General features: G+C 41.7%; 1 long non-coding RNA gene and 3 other non-coding genes across 5 annotated transcripts; all 4 read right to left on the bottom strand.

Annotated features, from left to right (window-relative positions):
- Window positions 1–10694: 10694 nt before the first annotated feature.
- LOC140899647 (uncharacterized) lies at window positions 10695–14768 on the bottom strand. Of its 2 annotated transcripts, none has more exons than XR_012155410.2 (5): window positions 14746–14768; window positions 13334–13359; window positions 12387–12612; window positions 11677–11739; window positions 10695–10872 (listed from the first exon to the last, which is right to left on the bottom strand). It is a non-coding gene; the product is annotated as an uncharacterized LOC140899647 (long non-coding RNA). The 2 variants fall into 2 exon arrangements; XR_012155409.2 differs by lacking the exon at window positions 14746–14768 and adding an exon at window positions 14326–14398.
- On the bottom strand, window positions 10949–11021 carry LOC140899918 (small nucleolar RNA SNORD65). Its single transcript, XR_012155505.1, has one exon. It is a non-coding gene; the product is annotated as a small nucleolar RNA SNORD65 (small nucleolar RNA).
- On the bottom strand, window positions 12841–12916 carry LOC140899913 (small nucleolar RNA SNORD49). The gene has a single exon (XR_012155500.1). It is a non-coding gene; the product is annotated as a small nucleolar RNA SNORD49 (small nucleolar RNA).
- LOC140899920 (small nucleolar RNA SNORD65) lies at window positions 13429–13499 on the bottom strand. The gene has a single exon (XR_012155507.1). It is a non-coding gene; the product is annotated as a small nucleolar RNA SNORD65 (small nucleolar RNA).
- Window positions 14769–19279: the final 4511 nt, after the last annotated feature.

Below are 19279 nucleotides of genomic sequence, written 5' to 3'. Positions count from 1 at the left end.
TTTATTAAATACTGAAATTGTTGTTTCTTCAACAATGGTAACATTAATATGCATGTCTGTCTGATTACTTTACAACAACGACGAAATTGCGAGCCTTTAACCAGCACTAAAAGAAAACACTTTGTCATTTATTGCAGATTAAACAGCCAAAAGAACTAGAATATTTAAAATTCAGCCACTTTCCTTGAAGACCTTTTTCTATTCCAGATGTATACCGTTATCTACACTGTTATATGACTTTTAGGACATTTAGGTCACTCAGACCACATCCCTACTCTATTCAACTCCTTCCCATAATCCTCTGCCCTCCCATTTCTTGGGGCTTGTTCCTGCAAAGTATCTGGAACTACAGCCTGGCTCCAGCAAAGCCCTTAGGCACCTGCTTCACTTTAGGTATGTGACTAGTCCCACTAAGTTACATGAGATCTCAAGTTGAGCATACGCGTAAGTGCTTTGCTGGATCAAGCCCAGAGTGCGGAGCACCATGAAGGACTGGAGCCCTAGTGAATCAAGTTTCATATGATCGCCCTTGGCTGACAAAGCTCTCCATACTTCCACCCTGCCCTACATCTCTGTTCTTGTTTCTTATCACGTCCTACCTCACCAGCTTTGCTCCTCCAAATGATATCAGCCACACTACTCCCTTTGTCTCCTGTTTCCATTCCTAGTCCTCTTCCACACTACTCTCTATGGCTGGGATGACTCCTGCTAGGTCAGCACACCAGGCTCCCACCCTCTATTCATTTAAATCCCTCCTGAAAACCCACTTGTTCCACAAGGCTTACAAACGCTAACCCACGTCAATCCAGTGCCATCACCAATCCCACCTATGAAGAACCCCAAAGGGGATGCAGAGGTTTTGTCTGATCTTTCTTTGTTTTGACTATAAGCTCCTTGGGGCAAAGACCTCCTATAACTGCCATAAACAGCTGACCACATATCAGAGCTTAAGAAAGAATAAAACAGAATATGTAAAATAGACACCTATATGGTTTGAGATCTACTGATGAAAAGCACTATGTAAGAACTAGGTATTATTATTGTTAGTACTACAAAGCCCTTCCTTGACTCCACAATAATTGCTATAATATGAACTCAGTGCAACATAGAGGCTTTCTTCCCAAAGCACCTTACAAACTAGTGGCCTAGCCTGCCAGAATTTACTAATGAGTGCAGTGCTTACTCTTGAGTAGTCCCAGTAGTCAAGAGTGTAAGCACTATGCTTAGCAGTATTGATAGATGGGACTTACATACATACAGCACCTCTGAAATACAGTTGCCTTTGAGATGGAAGGCAACAACCAGGGAGAGAAGAAAATTAGAATAAACCCCCCTCCTCTTTGAAATTACTGTGGGTTCATTATTGGTCACCCAGAGCACAAGGCCTCAAATATTATGACAGCTATCCTAGAAATAGAAGACTTACGTTTTCCAAGAGGCCTTTCATAAAACTCAATTTATTGCCAAAGGGTTGCAGTGCCCAAGCTGGGATCTGAACTTGTGTTTCCAAGGTATCCCTTTGGCTTAGGTCACTCTGTGTTTTGCAGTGGCTAAAATTTCCAATGAAAATAAATGAATCCTTATCGTGTGCACCAAGAGGACATGTCTTTAAGCCTACAAGATTTGTTTATTAACTGACTTTATAAGGAAACAAAAGTGTCACTTTTTCAAAGCTCACATTTTTCCCTTCCCCCATATAAGGATAAATGTTTGCTCCAAACCTATTTCAATGACTAAGTTCAGAGCCAGAGTTTGGTAGCATCCACTAAAACATAGTGAACCTAGCGCTAGCATAGATATGCTTGCATCTCATTTAGCATTTGAAATGTGACTTTTGGGAGTTGGCGTTTAATACTTAGTTGTTCCTAATTTATTCAATTGAAGTAGCTCACAATTGTCAGTGTTGAGGGACTGATGCTGTTTTAACTTGTCCAAGGGCTGGTGCATTATGGTTACGAATGAACTGCCTGTAAAAAAGGGCTTTCAGAAGAATATTAATGTAGGTCTCCTTAGGAAAGATGTTAAAAAAATAAGAAACACAGAAAACATCTTGACATCTCAACTCTCTATGAGCAAAAACTGGAATTCATTTTATCAGATGAAGATTAATTCAAAAAAATTGCCTACATACTCTTGGTAAATACATTGCAGGATTAATCTAGAATAGAAGGCAGGCAGAAAAATTTGGACAACTATGTGGATAGAGAGAGAGAACCTGTATTTATTTTATGAAGGACAAAAGTTATTTGTTCAGTGCACCTGAAGGCTAATGATTCATATACAAATCAGGGGATTCCATTGCTGTATCTTGAATTCAGAGGCCCTGATTCTGCAATGAGACTTATGAGAGCAGACCCCTGTGCCCATGCAGATCTCATGGCAGGGATGGAGCCAGAGTGTGTTGCTTGCAGGCAGCCTGACTTGCCAAAATGGCTCATCTAAAATAATGGAAGTAGTCCCCTTCAGTCACAGAGTAAAAAGCAACAACATATGAGCACACCCAAATGTAGGATTTCGTCTTTGTGTTCAATTTTTAAAGGTCGTGTCTTAGTAACCATCCATAATTATCTGCGGCACTTCCCACAGGCAGGATCTAGTCTTGCTGATGGCGAAATAAACTTTAATATGAAAAACTAAATTCTAAAACAAAATTGTTACACAGGATAAATTAATCATGAAATATATCATATTTAAGAACACAGCCTATTGTCAAATACAAGACAGGAGGAGATGTGTCACATTTTTAGTCCTACTGCTTCTAATACCGAAACTACAAAGGATAAAAAGTGCAGATTTTACACTTGACTAAGATAATTAGTAGCTCATTTCAAAGTAGGGATCCTTCTGATATGGCTCATTGAATCAGAAATTGTGGCAATTTTTAGAGTGGTACCACTCAGAGAGAGGGGAAAAAACCTATTAGTAATAACAATTTATGCTTCAGTGTCACCATCTGAGGATCTCACTGACCTTTAACGATATTAATGAAGTAGTAGAACCACCCCGGGCTGACAAGAATCCTCTCTATCTGACAGACGAGGAGACAAAGGCACAGGCTAATGCCACAACCTGTCCCGGGTCACGCAGCAAGCCTGCGCGGAACCGGGAACTGAACTCAGGTTGCTTTAACCACCAACCAAGCCTACCCTTGATGGAAGTGGTAAGTGGCAGAACTTTGCTATTTCTGGAATTTCAGTTCAGTCCTGAAGTTCACATAGGTACCTTTCCAAACTTTAACCTAAGTGACTTAGAAGCCTAAGTACCATTGACTTTGTGCTGCAGTGAGAGCGGGAGATTGAAAGCAAGAGCTCAGAGGGACAGTGAAATAGAGGATTTACCGTTTCTTCCTGCAGTAACAGAAGGAAACAGAAGTATCAGGTGGAACTCCAGTTGTTACCTCCCTGAGAGCACACCAGCTTTTACTCTTACATTTACAGTGCAAGTTTTTACAGGCACACTGGGTAGTTACGCACCTGCACCCAGATTGGAAACGGAACCTCCACATGAGACCGTTCTTTTCCACTTCACTACAGGTCTAATTCAGCCTTCAGATGCCTGCATGTGACTCTCCTTCACGACTGCAGGCACCTCACAAACTCTACGGGCAGAGATCAAAGGTCACTATCATCTGATGGCTGCTTGTTGGCCTATGTGAAAATGAGCTCAGGGGTCTCAGTGATGTTTCTACTAACCAAGTACCTGCAACACAAAAAACAGCCACAAAAGGCATCCACAAAAGGCATCCAGCATAAAAAAGCATCATCACCTTCTCACCATGGCAGTGGCCACTCCGGCTCAGGATAGAAACTTCCAGTCATAACCTATAGTATTCAGAGTAACAGCCGTGTTAGTCTGTATTCGCAAAAAGAAAAGGAGGACTTGTGGCACCTTAGAGAGTCTCTAAGGTGCCACAAGTCCTCCTTTTCTTTTTGCTAACCTATAGTATGTGTTTGGTGTATCAGGGCACCTTACATCAGCACTGAATACTCTCAAAAATGAATTGCAACATGACGTTCCCATCTCTGTCTGGGAGCCATTCTTGCTTTCAGCATCTAATGTGGATCATTATTTTCTTGCTGCCTTAATCTTGTGATAGGTTTTAAATTTATTCATGGACTTGAGTTTAGCTCTCATTAAGCTCTGGGGGCACAAGCCCCCACTTTCTCTCAAGCTTTTGCTACTCAAAATAATTTTTATTTCAAGACCTTTCCATTGCTTACTTCCTAATAACCCTGCAGAACCAAATACACTGCAAATGCAGTGCAAATGAATCCATTTTATTTTCCCCAGAGAAGGACTGACAGTTATATATTTCATGTTTATGAAACAGAAGTTGGTTCAATCAATGCACAATTTTAATAGGGATGAGCCTTTGCTACACATCCTACTGGGAAACTATATTGTTTATTATCAGAGGGGTAGCCACGTTAGCCTGGATCTGTAAAAGCGGCAAAGAGTCCTGTGGCACCTTATAGACTAACAGACATATTGGAGCATAAGCTTTCGTGGATGAATACCCACTTCATCAGATGCATGTAGTGGAAATTTCCAGAGGCAGGTATAAATATGCAGTCAAGAATCAGGCTAGGGATAACAAGGTTAGTTCAATCAGGGAGGATGAGGCCCTCTTCTAGCAGTGAGGTGTGAACACCAAGGGAGGAGAAACTCAACAAACCACCAACAAATTGAAGGTCATTAATGGTGAAGATAGTTAATCTAAAATAGCTATTTATGATAGATACCATTGTCTTATAACTTCAGCCAAATTCCAGCTAATAAAGTGTCTTCTGAATGTAGACAAATATTCCCAAATCAACACCTTATAGTTTATTCAGCAGGAGCACTTCCAATTCACAAGCTCAATAAACTAACATATATTAGAAAAGAGCCCCATGTTAACAAAAACAAAGGCTTTAAACAAAACACTAGCCAGTAGACTGCAGCTAATTTATCCACAGACGACATAAAAATAAAAACCCCAGCAAGCTAAACCATCAAGTAAACATTTGCTCAGTTGCTTCACTCTACCCAAGGTCTGTGAGAGTATATAATGGCCATTAACATCAGCGGCGTTTGTAGTCTTATTTAATCAGAGGTCAGATTCCCTTGCAGCCCAAATTTGCACTCTTTCCAGATGATGTTTTTAAACCTTTAAAATAAATAAATGTTCTCTGTATAACACATCATTGGAGAAATGTATTTTGTTTTGTCTCAACAAAAACTCTGAACAAGTTTACAATATACTAAAACCATGCCAAGAAAAAAAAAACCCACCTCACATTTGTTGTAATACAAAAAGTGCTTTTGATTACATTTGCATTTCACAACACAGCAGAATAGACTGTGATTCTATTAAGGATTTTAATTAAACTGTGTTTGAACCATCAGTGTTTCCTAGCGCTCTGCTCCCGCATTCCAAAAAGAAGAATCTAATTAGTAACAACATGCAGTTTGCGTGCTCCATTGAACAGGTCAGAAACTTACTGTGATATATAGTGCTCTATGTTCTCGTTAAACCAAACGTTTTGGGTAACTGTTGCATAGCTATGCCACTTCTTTTGTACCAGCAAGAATATAGTTTCACTTTGTTATTTATTGTAGCTTACAGAAACATGCTGACTTTTCAAAATATTTGTATATGTGCTTCCTGGGTTCACATACAATATTGATATATTTCTTCAGCACAGACTACATTCTGTACCCTCGCTGGATTACAAATAAGATTTAAAAATGTAAGCCCCAATCCTGCAAAGATTTAGGTATGTGGTGAACTTTAATTATGCGAGTAGCTCCAATGGACGAAAGCTTTCACAACATTGGAGCCTTATACTTATTCTGTCCATTTGAGAAAATAAGAAATGGGATAACAAAGAACAAAGATCTACGTAAAAAATTCATTTAAATGACCATTTAAAAAGAGTACAACTACAATGTTTTAGGGACATCAAAAACATTTAGCAAAACAGGTTAACGTGAAAGGTAGGGGGCCAACCAGCTTGTGATGCACAAGAAACTCATGATTCAGATAAAAGTTTTGGCTGAACAGGGGTTAGAAAAAAACAAAGATTATTTTTTATATTAACTGTTCCTCACGCTATCCAAAAACTGGTTGTTTAGGGAATTACAACCTACCTCCCAGATGGCCTCAGTAGTTTCTTTCGAATATGGATTTCCTTCAAATCCTGGTCTAAGTGGTTGTCATTCAAATCACTCCTACAGATCCACCTCCTTTGCTACAAAACAAATCATGGAAGTGATCAGATGAAGATCGTATTGTTATAAAAATTCTCTCAAGCAACAATTTTATCTGCATCTCAGCCCATTTTGATTTTCTAGGTATGATTTGGGGTTGTAAGCGTTCTGACAAAAGGCACTTCATGTTTACATCTTCTTTCCCCTCCCACTTGTCTATTTAAAATACAGTACAAGCTTTTTCGGGTAGGGACTCTTACTCTGTGTTATCCAGTGCCTAGCAGGAGGCCTTGATCTTCATTAGGGCCTATAGGCACTATCACCAAAAATAATTCTTTTACAAAAATTGTACACCACAACCAAGTAGACAAGTGTTGTCATTTTACAGGCCAGCAGTATCCCCATTTCAGAGATAGGCGAAGTGAGTCAGGGGTGCTGGAACTATTTTTATGAGGGGGTGCAGATGTTGGAAACCATGGAAACCGTATATTTGGTGTTTGTTAATACTACTTCAAGGTAGGAGCTGCGACGACACCACTGGAATGGACTGCTGCGTGTAGTTTGAAGTCCTTTCACAGGCAGTGACCCCATGCTGTTATTATTAATCGTGTTTTTTATAGTAGTGCATAAGCATCAACCAAGAGTGGGGCGCCATTGTGCTAGGTGCTGTACAAACAGACTAGTAGATGGCCCTGCCCCAAAGAGCTTACAATCTAAATAGACAAAACCCAGGGGATGGGGAAAGGGATAGAACATAACAACAGAGTTAACAATATGATGGCAGCAAATGGCAGGTTAGTTCTAATTTTTTTTTCTAAATGGGTTTTGCTAGTTAGGAGGCGGGGGCAGGATCAGCTATATGTAAGGAAAGGGGAAGAGAGGGTGAGGGGGCCAGGGTGGAGTGAAGAGATTGTGAGGGAGGGAGAGGCTTGGAGCACACAGCACAGAGCAGAGAGAGGCCAGTCAGAACTGCAGAAAGTTCTCAATGTCCAGAGCTCTGTGCTTTGGCTGCTTCTGCCCCTACCAGCTAGAGACTCTGGCGGACTCCTTTCTGCAGTTTTCTCCTAAGCCCACAGGGAAGGGAGAGGAGTGGCCCCAGCTAGGCTCCATTTTACCTCCATCCCCTCAGTGCAGCAGTCCTTGATTTGGCTGTTTTTGCCACTACCAGCTAGTGTCTGTGGCTGGCTCCTCTACAGTTTTCATCCCTGCCCCATGTTGATTTTGGGAACCACCCAGGTTCCAGTGCCTTCCAAGTTTGGGGGTCTCCCCTGAACAGTTCTGGGTCCAGGGGATGCTAAAGGGAGGGGAGCTCTGGCTGGGCCCAATTTTCTCCCTTCCCCAGAGTGCGTCCCACTGTGACTGCTTCTGCCCCTACCAGCTGGAGTCTCTGGTCTATGAATACATGAGCATCTCCTTAAATTAGCTGAATATATCTACAGTCAGCTTGGTTTCTATATTGCTAGTAACAAGGTCCAAATTCTTGCAAAGTACCTTTAACAATTTTTTTTTTTTGATAAAAAAAATCAGCACTACAGGAGGCCAATATTAGCAAAAGCAAACTAAATTTAAAATCTCTCCCATAGTGACACCAAGTGGGCAAACTTCTTCAGTAATTTTTCAGTGGTGTTAAGTGGCTAGTTCCAAAGCCTCAGCAAACATGTTCAAAACCAAAAGAGATTATAATGAAGTAATCTTTGATACCCCACCTTTATACAGTAAAACCAGATACTGGTGTGGTAGCATATCGAATAGCAGACATGAGTGCCACCAGATTCCTCGTTGTTTTTGTGGATACAGACTAACATGGCTACCCCTCTGATAGCAGACATGAAGTTTCTCTATTACTAGAATCCTAGCTTTTTAGCCATTAGCAAAGTTGATCTCAGACTCAGATACCCTATTTACTTTCCCTGCACAAGGGTTGTAACAAAGTCAAAATGAACAAAATTGTGCCAATTCATCATACGGTTCACTTTTATACTAAATCCACAGGTGCTACCCCTTCACTTTTTGCATTTTAGTTTGCAGTCCAGGGCAGGGATTAGTTATGTTCACACAGAACTGAACTAGTGTAATATATAAATGCTTACCAATGATAAAGAACATGGGTAAGTTGGACGGAGTCTCCTCTAGGTTGTCCACTGACTGGAAGTGAATGTTACCCATTTTCTACCTAGGCAGTTGTATCCATCTCAGTCAGAGCTAGGACAGGTGGCCTGAAGTAGATTGTCTTTCAGTTAGTAGGATCATTGACCACTGTTTGCTGACAGAACATGACACCATCACATATCAGCTCCTTAGAGCAAGATCTGGCACTGCAGTGCTCTGCCTCAGTTTCTCCCTCAGGCTCTTGAGCAGGGAACTTCACAGATTCTGCATTTTGGTAACATGTCTTTGGGCTATTAAGACCCACTTAAGTCTTCCAAACCCAAAGATAAACTCCTCATAGTCCAAATCTGAAAATGTCCAACAGACTAGGAATCATAAACAGGGAATCTTCTGCCACCATCATGCTGACCTTCAACAATGGTCTCACCATGTCTTTAGTAAACAAACTTAAATTCAGCCCCTTTCTTAGGCACCCCTTCTGCATGCTTGGTGTTCCTGGGCTCTGCAGGGTGCTTGCAGTTTTAGCTGAGCACTGTCTCCCACAAGGTTCCTTTTTCCACAGCAGTTTCCCACTGTCTCCCCTTCCATGACTCTTGCTTCCCCTTCCTTAATGACAACCTGACTCCTTATAGGGAACACCTGCCCCTGCCCCCTCAGCTGCATCTCATTAATGAGCAGGCCGGTCTGGCTCCAAGTTCCTAAACAGGCACACCAGTTATAGCTGAAATTTAAGCTTATGAACCCTTTCATTCCAAACCCCATAAATGAACTGAGATAGTAAAAAATACAAATATAAGCTATTTGCTTATAAAAACCTATTAACACGTAGACATTGACAACTATTGGACACAAGGAGGAAACCGGTACTTCAAACTTATAGGAAAGGAACTTTGATGCCAAATATTAAACCTGAAATGTTGCCTTACCCTACAAAGAGTAGCTAAATGTCAGAGCTCAGCCCCCTGGATTCCAAGTGCTGTGCACATCTCACTAGAAAACAGTCTCCTTAACAGGTGAAGAGATGTGGCTTCTTCCTATGCCATTTTCATTACATCCAAGCATGCTACTTCACAGGCCTCACATCTTGCAGGCATTTCCTTTACAGCTTTCAAAATTTGTTAACCAGTTGTTCAAAATTAGTATTTGTCTGCAATATACACAATTCTGACTGGAATGCTACCCTGCCCCTGCTACCTCTGCAAATCCTACTGTATACAGGAGATCTTCAGCATCTATTTTTTCCAGAGACCCTGCAGTTTAAGGCCAAAGAGGGTGGTGATACAGAAACACTTCTTTCAATTTTGTTTGCTGTAGAATTACTTGCTTGAAAGTTCCATTGGAGCTCAAGCTTTTACACCTGTCTACAAAACCTTGTTAATCACCTGGTGTTTTGGATGATTGAGCAATGTATCAATCATTCAATGAGCTGCCCACATCAAAGATTGAGATACACATCTATAACACATAGGAAGATTTCCTCTTTTAAATATTTAAAGAAATCAGTAAAAAATGAAGGGCAGCAGCTAGGTATGAAGAGACTGTTGTGCATTCAGCACATTTTACATCTTACTTGCTCTAACTAAAGGGTCATTGCAGGAACAATCAGTCATTTAAAGTTATATGCAGTGTTGCAGTTGTGGGTGTTAAAGAGGCGGGTGAAGTAACATCCCTAACTGGACCAGCTTCTGTTGGGAGACAAATTTTCAAGTTTACAGAGCTCTTCACAACCACCTGTCTTTCTCCAACAGAAGCTGGGTCAACAAGACATTCTCTCCTTTAAAGTTAGAATTACATCACATGAACAGAAAATTCAGATTCTGTAACTGAGAACAAGTGAAGTGTCCCCTTCCCAACTCCCTGGACTATATTTGAGGAATGTTTCATTAACACTACTTTAGCTTAAAGGATGAGCACTCTTTAAAGGAAACAGTCCAGCTACAAGTAGTGTTTTAAAAAGGTAATTGTGTTTAAACTAAGCAAAGAGTCAAAAATCCAGTATGTTCTAGTTACAAAGTTTATTTGTATTACCTTAGAGCAGTGATTCTCAAACTTTTGTACTAGTGACCCCTTTCACATAGCAAATCTCTGAGTGCAACCCCCTTTATAAATATATTAAAAAGGGTTTTTAATTTAACAGCATTGTAAATGCTGGAGGCGAAGCGGAGTTTGGGGTGGAGGTGACAGGTCATGACCCCCCCCCGCTCTAATAACCTCGCAACCCCGAGGGGTCCCAACCCCCACTTTGAGAACCCCTGCCTTATGTTTAGTGCTGTTTTTTTTCCCAATCTGTTTGTGTAAACAATGCTGTATTTTAAAGTATATAAAGGGGTATTTTCTATTATAAACAATGAGTTTCGGTTATGCAAGTTATTTGAAATAAAGACCAAGAGTACAATGATTTGAACATTTTAATTTGTGCACTCAACAGTACGCATCTTTTACTTGTAAAAGAGTGAGCAGACACATTTGGTAGTGCTCACAAAAAAAAAAAAGAAGAAGAAGAGTTGCTAATTCTCAGGCTCATTTGGATGTTCTTCTATTGCAAGCCTGTTGGGTCTGCGATATGGACACCTGCAACACAATATGACAAATAAGTTACAGTGCAATGTGAACTTCTACCCAACCAATTCATTAGTATACAAGATGTCTTCAGAAAACCTTTGCTCACCACTAATCAATCTGCCGGTAATTCCAGCTATTTTTGGTGAATTTCATCATTTGATATCTTGTACTGAATGGTACACATTTGTAAATATCTATACAAAATTCCAGGATTATCACTGAAACCTACAATGTTTGAAGTGATGAAAAAAGTTACAAACATGGCTCTAAGGTTTTTTGTTTAGAGTATCATCAGGTTCAATCACCATTGGGATTTGATGTCTTACCACTTAATTTAAATTCTCAGCCATTTTTGGCCCTTTTTCCCCCCCCCACACTTAACCACATGGGCTTTCACCTCCAGTTCACCAATGCCTCAGTATTATTCACTCATTTGCACTTGATAAGATTTCAGTGAACAAATATTATGATGCAGGGACAACTCTCTTGTACATCATCAAGCACATCAGTGGTTAACTTTTTTAGCCATTAAAGTTTAACCTAGCACTGCATCAGTATGTTTTTAGAAAAGGTGGTATCACACTGAGTCTGCTAATCAACTATGCCCCCTAGAATCTAAATTGAATAGAAAGCGTAGCTGACAATTTCTCATTTAAAGTTTATGAACACAACATGTAAGATATTAAAGCTAATGTTAAAATTTAGGTGAATGAATTTAATACAGTTTAGGTATCTAGCATCCGTACATTACTCATGAAAAAAGTTTTACAGAGTTGGTGGTGGAAAGCAAAATATATTTGTATTCAAACTCACCCAAAAAGACTTTCTAGTGCTGTATTTTCTTTACTGCAGGAATCTCATTTAACTTCCCAAATGCTGTAACACACAAGTTTCCGAACCAACATTAAAAGGATAAAGGACAGGTTGCAGAGGAAGCTGCTAGTGATGTCTAAACACATTGGTTCTGTGAACTAAGACTCATTATGGGGGAGAGGTTTAGTAAAGAAGGGAAAATTGAGAGTTCACTCAGAGGGGAGGGAAGCAGATTAGTTACAAAACTGAAGGTCTAAACTCACAAGGGATGTGATTAAGAGTTGCCTGACCTAATTTTATTTTCTGATTTCTAAGGATGTACATGTGTAAACAGTTTAGAAACTATATACAGAGACTGAATTCCTGCTGAAATGTGATGCTACTGTAAAAGGAAAAAAAGTACCCACAGACAAGTGATCTGGAATGACAACAGATGGTGGGAGAGGCAATTTTTCTGTCCAGATTCCTGAATGACTACATTACCAGTCCACTGCTGCCATATATTAGAGAACTGTACAGCTGAATTTCACTAGAAGCTATTCTTATGTAGAACAGAACCCTTACATGTCTTCTATTAAGCTAGTGAAATATGACAGACACCTTGCACACTTTAAGCTATAAGCAAGTGCGAGGGGAGAGAGCGGGAGAAATCTGCCTCCTGTGGTGGATGCCCAGGTATTGTGGGGACAGGATGGTCTGTCACAACTTACATAATTATGCAATATCCAGTTTCAGCTCTTGACCTTGAATCTGTGTATTAAGAGGGTCTGAAGAATAGAAGGCTCCACTTTTCCACCAAGTCTTGGTAAGTCATGACCCAAGTTCTCCTTTCCACCCAGATTAGGTCTGGTCCAAGGCCCACCACAGCTCAAGGGAGCTGCTTTCCACCTCTCCCGTAGGCATCTCACTCCTCTGAAATATCGAAGTCTACAGATTCTGCAGAGTAAATGGAAACAAGAGAACAAAAATGGACATTACATGATGCCCTGAGTAGATCGAGGCTGGAGTGACAACAGCAAGCATGGAAGAGCCAGTCTTCAGATAAACTGCATGCCTGATTGTCTTTTGGCTCCTAGTACTAATGTCATTTTAGCATATCACAAACAGCCAAGTTCTAGCATACAGGCCTCCAGACAACTTTAATTCAATATACATATAGCTGTATTTCAGACAAGTTGAGAAGGTTATCGTCAGTTCTCGCATCTGACGGCACTTCCTATTCAAGGGTATCATCATATCAACAGCTTTTTGTTGGTTTAGATAAGCAATTAACACAAGCCCAAAACTTGCCAATTTTGCTCTAACTTTCCCCTTGACTAGGAGTAAGTTGCAAGGCATTAGCTGATCAAATCAGTAACTTAATCAAATCCAAGGATCAGCATTAGATTGGAGTATTCACCTGTAAATTACCAAAGTGCTTCTATTTCAACCCTCATGGAGCAGCTCCAAAAAAATCTTTATCAGCTTTTCCTTTTGCATTAGTCCAGGTCCAAATGATGCACTACTAGTCAAACGCCTAACCAGAGTCTGTCCCCCCCACATCCAGAAGTGGATGAATGGGACTGCCATATTTCAACTTTAGAGTTTGTCAATATGCAAGTAAAATCCCAAAACTGGCTTAAGAATTTATACAAGTTAGTGCAAAAATAAAGCTTACCTTATACTTCAAGACACCATTTTTCCCTAAAAAGAGAAATATCAATTATTATATGACAATATTACAGTTTTATACAAAGGATATTTTGTAGGTTTATTCAGAAAAACCTTCTCACCACCAACAATCTGTCGGTAATTCCAGCTATTTTCGGTTTATTTCATCATTATGCACCTTTGATTTGACCAATTCTATAGGATTATTAAAATACGGCTTTCAAAATGAGCTTTAAGACTCTAGATTTTTGCACGTAATTATCTGCAAAAAAATTGCCCAATCATGAATCACTGTCTCTAAAGTTCAGTAATTCCCTTATTACAGCTTGCTATCCGTTAGCCGTAACTTCAGTTTCTGAATTTAACTGCACTGCAGAATCCAGAACTATAACCACTGCTACAATGACTGAGAAGTTTTGTAGTCTGCTCACTAGGCAAACTTTTTTTTAGCCTGAGAACTATTAAGGAAATTAAATCTTGTATTCCTATTTCTGATTGGAGGAGCGCAGAGCTGCAGATCTTACTCCAACTTCTCAGCCCTTAATATCCAGCATGGGTGTCTTTCACAAAAAAAGTTTTCAACAATATGGGGCACAAACGCCACTGGCTGAGTCTGATCATCCCTTCCACTCCCTGCTCAGGTTCTACGCTTGATGCCGACGAGAACATTTTGTTTCGGTCACCTATGAGGCCTGCTGAAGGAAAAAGGGGTAGCGACCAGAGCTGAATTTAGAAATCCTGAGCCCGTCTTTCGAAGACGCCGAAGGCACCTCTCGTTCCCCTCCCTCTGCGGTTCATTCCCGAGCCGGCCCCTTACACAAGGGAGTCACACTGCGGCAGCGAGTCTCAGTCCCCCCACCCCCCCATGACCCCGTGTTAAGGAACAAGGGGGTCCCGAGCCCGACAGCGAAGCAGGGCGGGCACAACCCCATGGACCCCGCCAGGCCCCCGGGCAGGGCGCCTCCCCAGCCCGGCTGCAAGGGGCAAGCGCCATCTTACCTCAGCCGCGCACGAGGCGCCCAGCCCCGGCCGCGCTCGGGCAGCCGCCGCCGCCCTCTTCCCCCCGGCGCCTCGCGGCCACGCAGCTCACCCAGCTTGCGAGACAAACGCACGGCGGCCCCCAGTAGCAGCCCCGGGCCCGGGCCCTGCCCCCTCCCCGCAGCGCGCGCAGCCTCGCCCCCTCCCCGCTGGGGCCAGCGGCTCCCGCCCGCCGCACGCGCGCTCCGTCCCCAACGGGCTCCCCTCAGGCCCGGCTGCCGCGAGCCCATCCGCCCGCACCGAGCGCGAGGCGAGGAGACAGGCACCCCGCTGCCCCCAGGGTAGTGCACGAGGGTCCCAGCCCCACGCCCCGCTTTCCCGGCGCGGGCCCGCCCCCGAGCCGCTGCCCCCCTCAGCCGCTCCCCTTCGCACGCAACGTACCGGCGCCAGAGAACGAGAGGCGAGCGGGCGGCGGCTTTTAAGGGGTTGGAATGTACCATCCTGTGGGGGAGGGGAGGCTCATCGTAGGCCGTCAAGCGCTAGTGGAACGTACCATCGCGCTCGCAGGATACGGGGGGAGCAAACATGAGCTCGTCTGCCTGCCCTTGGAAGGGACCGAGGGTCTCACTCTGCAGAGCGGACAGTTGCAGAGCTCAGGAGGCCCCCTGGCGGCTCACGATTCTGTCAGCAACCCTCTTCAGGCCTGACACGCTCACTGCACCTCTCGCAGTGCTGACCTAGAATGATCTCCCAAGACTCTCCTGGGGGATATCAGAGGAAAGCGTATGGCATCCTGACCATCCTGAGCCTTGATGTACCAGCATGTGCTAAAAATACCTTTAAATCATGCAACCAGGCAGCTGTTGATAAATGTTTTCCCCAAACAACAGAAATGTTAATTTCCCTCTTTACCTAGATCTCGGACATAAATTAAGTAGGATACGTCAAATACAATAGGAGTTCATTTGCACCTGAGGTAAACGAGAAAGCAGCAGGCCGGAGAATCTTGTCAGAGCGTACACGTCAAAAGGATACATTTCAAAGGTTTACTGGTCTGTGAGAAGAAGGAAAAAGAAACATTCAGTTGTCAATGGCTAAGGGAGCGAAAAGGACAACATTTTTTACCCCCCATGAAAGTTGAATCCTGAACCCAGTGGGGAGGGGAAAGGGGGAAGGTAAGTAACCCTGAGCAACTTTCCTTAGACAGGGCTTGTAGCCTGCTAAAGTTATGTTCAGTCTCTTATAAGCATATTATTGTGTTTTGTCTTATTTGTAACCAGCACTGTTTCCATTATTCACACTCAGTTATTACTTGAATCTGAGAATCTCTGGTCTTTGCTAAGACAGATTCTGTTTTTACTATAAAATCATCTCAGTGCTGTGATGTTACATAGGATGCGACTTCTTGGTCGAATCAAGAAAGCAGGTGTGTACACTCTCTCCTTGGAGGTAGCATACATGGTATTTTCTGTGAGCGGCTAGTGATAGGAGGTGGATGCTACAGGGGAATGCTTTTCAACATGGCTTGGGGACCAGGATGGACCTAGTTAAACTGCAAGGCAAAGTAAATACTGACTGCATCTGAGAACATTGTTTAGGGTAGCTAACAGACTGGAGTGACAGGGAGCAGACATCCAGTTTATAACCAGCAAATCTTTCTCTTGCTGAGGCAGGGCGGGGGTAGGAGAGATACCAAGGTGATTTATAAACCTGGGTGCCAAGAAAACGTCACAGTAGCCTAGGGCTATCTACAGGGAGAAGGGGATCATGGGGCTATTTATACTTTGTAGGGTATAGGCAACCTGCGGCTATAAGATAGAGGGATGGATGTGATTATTTTTAGTGTTAAAAGTCTAGAAATCTGATTGATCACATAGAAACATTGGGCTGGAAGGGACCCCAAAATTACATGAAGTCTAGGCCTCTGCACTGACGCAGGACTAAGTAAACCCAGACCATAAATGTCAGGTACCTGTTCAACATGTCCTTAAAATCCTCCACAATTTCCTTGGAAGCCTATGTCAGATCTTAACAACCCTTGGAGGTAGAAAGTTCTCCTTGTTATCTATCAGCCTAAATCTCCGTAGCTACAGAATTAAGCCCATTACAATTAATCACCATCCTCTTCATAACAATATGTAGCAGGGCACACAGTTCCTAGAATTCACCTTTGATAAAAGGTGAATACTTACATGACCCATCATCAGGCCTTACACCCATTTCTGTCAGACTCCTAGAACCAAGAGTAACCCAGCTTCAAGAGTTTTTGTGACATACAGGGCCCTGTATTGAGAACTGTACCGAGACCATTGAACACCCATTAAATTGTAACAACTAAGTCAGTCACTATGACCTAGGCTGTATTCAAACCAGCAGTCAGATGAAAGACTTTCTATCCCTTTACCTACCTAAAGTCCCACAATGTACGCCCCGCAGGTTCTCCCAGACACGGCATAACCAACTCACTGTGGCACTGTCCCCCTCCCCTGGCATCCACACTGCATATAGAGTTTGAGATGAGCCTGCTAGACCCTGGGCTAATTTTCTGCACAGTGTTTTATTAGGTAATATCAGCATACCGTGATCTGTACAGAACACAGCTGCTGACCTGAGGCATCCTACAATCTACCAGTGGTTGCTTTTCTCCACTGCAATCATTCAGGCTATGAACCAGTTGGTTTTTATTCACCCGTTGCTTGAAGGGCTTTTCCTCACACACACACACACACCTCTGCTGAAGTTTTCCAACACGTCTACACTAAAAATTAAGTCAACCTATCTTACATTGGCATACAGCCACCACAGTAATTACATTGCTTGTATGTGTCTACACTTTGCTCCTTATGTTGGCAGTACACATCCTCACCGGGAGCAATTGTATCGATTGTCCTGTTAGTGTGGGGCATTGTGAGATGGCTCCTGAAAGCCAGTAACACTTGACAAACAACGCAGTGTCTACACTGATGCTGGGTCAACCTAACTACATTGACCTTGACTCTATGCTGCTTGTATAGGTGGAGTTATTAAGTCAGCCTAGCAGGGAAACATCATCAGTCGAAGTGAAATTTACGTAGACACTTCCAGTTAGATTGATGTAAGCTACCTTGCGTCAACCTAACACTGTTGTGTAGAGCAGACCTAAATCTTCAGATTCTACTTGGCAAAGAAAAAGGACACAGCTTCAGTGAATCATTAAGGTCTCTCATGAGCCTCACTCAAAAGCTTATCTAGACTACAATACAAAAAGTGCATTTTTAGTACATTAATATATTTTAACATGAGCTGGGTTGAATTTTTTTCATTGAAAAATGGGGTTGTGATAACATTTTTTCTGGACAAATTTTAATTGAATTTCCTCATATTTCAATGACATTTCTACGTGAAAAAATGACAAAAATCTTGATTTTTGGGGGTGGGGAATCCACTCACTTTTTTTTTTTTTTTTGTTTTAAAAACTTTACTCAACTCCTCCCACCCTTTTTTTGGACTGTGGGGAAGAAGTAAAATGAAATAAAGTAGTTTCCCCTACTTTCTCTACCATTTATGGGGGAAAGAAAGTGGACTTTTTCACAAAGCAAAATGAAAAAAATCATTTCAATTTTCAAAAACTAAACTAATTGAATATTTTTCAACATTTTTTGCAAAACATTTTACCTTTTTCTGATCAGATCTATTTTTAACTTAGGGCTTGTCTACACAGGAAAATTGACTGAAATAATTATTGCAGAATAACTTATTCTGCAAAAGCTATTCTAGAATAGCTGTCCATGGGGACACTATTCTGCATTATTCCCCTCTGGACACACACTAATTATTCCAGCATAAGGTGACTTTTTTATTCCAGAACAGTGTCCACATGGGGAGCTATTCCATAACATCCCTGCGTAAACAAGCTTAAGGTAGTAGGCCCCTTGGAGCAGATTGCCTTTTTGTTAAGTATTTGTACAATGTAGAGCAAAACGATATCCTTGTGTGTGTGAGGCTCCTACATGCCAGCAAAACACAAAGTATTTTAAAACACATTAGCTGATTGAACCTTAAACTCCCCTCCTACCGTCCACCATTGACCATCTAACCCAAATTAGTATTATAAAACATTTATATTGAGGGTAGTGTCTTAAAAGCCACAACCCGGTTGAACCTTATTGCACTAGGCACTGTACAAACATGACAACAGTTCCTGCCCTCTTAAATACATCACAAAAGAAAAAAAGGGTTACAAACCCAAATATTTTAAATAATTTGCAAGACCCCTTTACCCAAACCTCAGAAACTAGTAAGTCTCCTTTAACCTTGACATAAGGGAATACCAGTTTGCATTGAAACACCATATGATCAGTTTGAGTTTGAATTACAGGACCATGAAATAAAACTAAAGGTTGTTTAATCCAGATTAACTTGTTTTTCACCTCCATATAGAGAAGACAATGAAGGGCTAACTGATGCACCCACAGCCTCTATATTAAAATAATCACATATTTTTCTCTTACTTTATGTAATTGCTAGGGTCCTGACTGTACCCCAATAAGCCCTTTTCAGGAACTGATTTAATATGACTACCCAACAGAATTTCAGTAAAATTGGACGTTAATGTAATTTCTAGCAGTTTTTATTTGGAAGAAGACCAAGCCAACAGACATCAGCAATATCTGCTTAAATAAAGGTTTAAATATTTTCACATTTTTTTTTTTCCAATTCAAGGCAAAGAATATAATGTAATGTTGCTCTCTTCTTCCTCTTGTCTGTTATTGGATGTACTTACCTGAAAGGAAATCTTGATTTTAAAGTCCTAAGGCCTGGTTCTGCCCATGCAGACAGCTTGGAGAATTGAGGCCTAAAATGCCACATGCCCATTTCTTTTGAGAAACAGAATGCAAGTCACCTGAACCACTCACTAAAAGAGGTTTTTTTCCTTTCATAAGAAATGATCTAAAGAAAGTCTTAAGGTGTTTCTATAACAGTTCACTTAGAATTG

This window comes from Lepidochelys kempii, chromosome 17 (assembly GCF_965140285.1).
Source record: "Lepidochelys kempii isolate rLepKem1 chromosome 17, rLepKem1.hap1, whole genome shotgun sequence".
Lineage (NCBI taxonomy): Eukaryota > Metazoa > Chordata > Testudines > Cheloniidae > Lepidochelys > Lepidochelys kempii.
The sequence above is the reverse complement of the archived record's forward strand: the minus strand, read 5'-3'. Positions and strand labels throughout refer to the sequence as shown.